The sequence below is a fragment of the Furipterus horrens genome, unplaced genomic scaffold, assembly GCF_987537825.1.
Source record: "Furipterus horrens unplaced genomic scaffold, mFurHor1.1.pri manual_scaffold_1, whole genome shotgun sequence".
Taxonomy (NCBI): domain Eukaryota; kingdom Metazoa; phylum Chordata; class Mammalia; order Chiroptera; family Furipteridae; genus Furipterus; species Furipterus horrens.
The window spans coordinates 12,910,139-12,913,078 of record NW_028327171.1 but is presented as its reverse complement, the minus strand read 5'-3'; the positions used below and the strand labels follow the sequence as shown (position 1 = coordinate 12,913,078).

The following is a 2,940-nucleotide window of genomic DNA, read 5'->3' as shown; positions in this document are numbered from 1 at the left end:
CAGCTCTAGAATTCAGATTCCAGGTACAGTTTCTAACTCTATCTTCAGCTCCTCTTACTCCATCATCCACTAGTTGTATTGTAATGACCAGGTATCACATATTTGCACTTTACAGCCACAGAACCACTGGTGTCTCCAGGCAACAAGGTCTGTGAGGGACTGTGCCTGGCCTGCCTACCACCCACTATTGGCTGCGCACATTTCGTGCCGGGCGTAGTCACATTGGACTCTGTTCAGTTCTCACGGAAGTAGCAGAATCACTTCACCATAAGAAGATTTCACTTAAAAAGAGTGGACGGACTTCTGAAAAGAGCACTTGACAGGGAGTTTCCTGAGTGTATGTTCCTGTTAAATTCTTTTGCTCTAAGGTCATTGAATACAAGCAGACTTCTGCATGTCGGGTTCAGACATGTTGGTCTGTGTTAGGCCATGAACTGCTTTGGCTGTCTGGTGAGGCCAGGGACCCTGCTCAGTGTTTTTCTAAATTCACAAAATAAAATGAATCATACAGAAGATCGACCATATTGAAATGTAATATCAGAATAATAAACATTAAATATTTTGAAATAATATCATATGTGCTTGTTTTGAAATACATAAAATATGATCTTCCAGTAGGCCGACTGTTGTAATTTGAAGTTAGTTCGGAGCATAACTGATATTTTGTACCTGAAACAATTGTAATGTGATATGGAAGTATTGGTAATTTCTTGGTGACTCAAACATAGGTATTGTAAAATTACTGTGATTTGTTATGTGTATTTATAATTGAAAGAATCACTAATTTATTCAATTAGAGGTTCATAAAAATAAAAAAATTATTTTTTCTATCCAAGTTCAAAGACCCCTGAATTCCATACACATATCCCTTGCTTAAAAAATTATAAACTGAAGATTCTGATGGCTATATGAAGACAATACTAATGAATGCCACCATCATAACTAAATATCTTAATATTACTCATTTAAAAGAGACGTATTTTGTTTTTCTGTTAGGTATGTATCTAATCTACTTATTTACACCATTTCATCCAAAATACTTACTATTTTGGTCTCTCCTAACAATCTTCTGTTCCTGAAGTTCCTTTCTCAATACATTATCAGTAGAGTTTTCTTTTTCTCTCTCCTTTCCTCCCTGTTTCTTGCATTATTTACTATCTTAAAAAAACTGGATTTTGATCCATAATTCATGTGTCAGTCAAACATAGGAATGAAATTTTGCCTTCGCAGCCATTTTCTGTCCAACCAAACAGCCGATTGGAGACGGGAGCCAACCAGGGCTGCATTGGAGGTTGAATTGGGCAAAGATTAGAAACCGACTCAAACTGGTGTTCTTGAACACCACTGACAACACGGTTCTGACAGTAGTTCATGACAATGGATGGTGACAGTTCTACAACAGATGCTTCCCAACTAGGAATTTCTGCAGACTACATTGGAGGAAGTCATTATGTTATACAGCCTCATGATGATATTGAGGACAGCATGAATGATCATGAAGACACAAATGGTTCAGAAGAAAGTTTCAGAGAACAAGATAAATATCTTCCAATTGCAAATGTGGCAAGGATAATGAAAAATGCCATACCTCAAACGGGAAAGATTGCAAAAGATGCCAAAGAATGTGTCCAAGAATGTGTCAGTGAGTTCATCAGCTTTATAACATCTGAAGCAAGTGAAAGACGCCATCAGGAGAAACGGAAGACAATCAATGGAGAAGATATTCTTTTCGCCATGTCCACCTTAGGATTTGACAGTTACGTAGAACCTCTAAAATTATACCTTCAGAAATTCAGAGAGACAATGAAAGGAGAGAAAAGAATCGGCGGTGCAGTCACAGCCGCAGATGGACTACGTGAAGAGCTAACAGAGGAGGCATTTACCAGCCAGTTACCAGCTGGCTTAATAACTGCGGACGGTCAACAACCAAATGTTATGGTTTACACAACATCATATCAACAGATTTCTGGTGTTCAACAAATTCAGTTTTCATGATGGGAAGAAATGAAGGCGTGGGAAGTACAGAGAAGCGGGAGAGTCCGTGTGATTCTGAGGCAGAGGCGTGAGGAGGAGAGGACTCGGGAGGGGGTGTCTCTTTGTATATTCAATAGCTGTAATGTCGCTTCCTGATGCTTGACTAGTTGAGCTGTTCATTCTGACTTGAGAATCTTTTTCATGAATGATTTTAAAGAAAAATTTGGATTTTAAAGGTATTAAAATATTTTTGTTTTGTACGAGAGTTTGTTGCTCTGTATGACTCCTGTATGCATTGTATATTGCAATTTATTACTGTCAGATTTGTAGACAGTTTCTTATTTTCATATTGAATCATGTTACTTTTGTAATTCAAGTAAGCAGCTGGGTTAATTCATGATGTTTGCCCTTTTAATAAAATATAAGGGTAGAGTTCAAAAAAAGAAATGAAATTTTATTTGTGCTTATTTTTCATAAACATATTGCTCATTGTCTATAGCTTCAAGCTAAAATTCATTTATAAAAATATATAGTGTATAAATCACAGTATTCAGCCATTTGGGGAAAACTTGAAAATACTTTATATATTGGGAGTTCCACCGTGAGTCAAATCCATTTAGTCTGTCAGAAATCATATCCTGTCTCAGGTACATTTACTCTCTGTGTCATCTAGAACTAACAAGATGAATAGAAAGAGGAGGTATGCATGAGGCCTGAAGAAGTACAGACATACAGTAATTATAGAAGTTTCATAGCTGGGTACTCTGCTGAGGTTATTTGGGGACAGTTTTTCAGAAGATGTAAGATTTGCTTCATTTTTTAAAGAATGAGAAGAATGCAAGACATCAGGCAGGATGAGAAAAAGCTGCCTCAAGCTATGGGGCTCAGGGGGAAGGTCGATAAATGGAAGACTGAGAAATTTGCCCAGAGGACCCACAGTTAGGCTGGTACTGACGGTGTTTTTTG

At 37.5% G+C, this 2,940-nt stretch overlaps 1 pseudogene; it reads left to right on the top strand.

The window, feature by feature from the left end:
- Positions 1 to 1,227: 1,227 nt before the first annotated feature.
- On the top strand, positions 1,228 to 2,062 carry LOC150020690 (nuclear transcription factor Y subunit beta pseudogene; annotated as a pseudogene).
- The last annotated feature ends 878 nt before the right edge of the window (positions 2,063 to 2,940 follow it).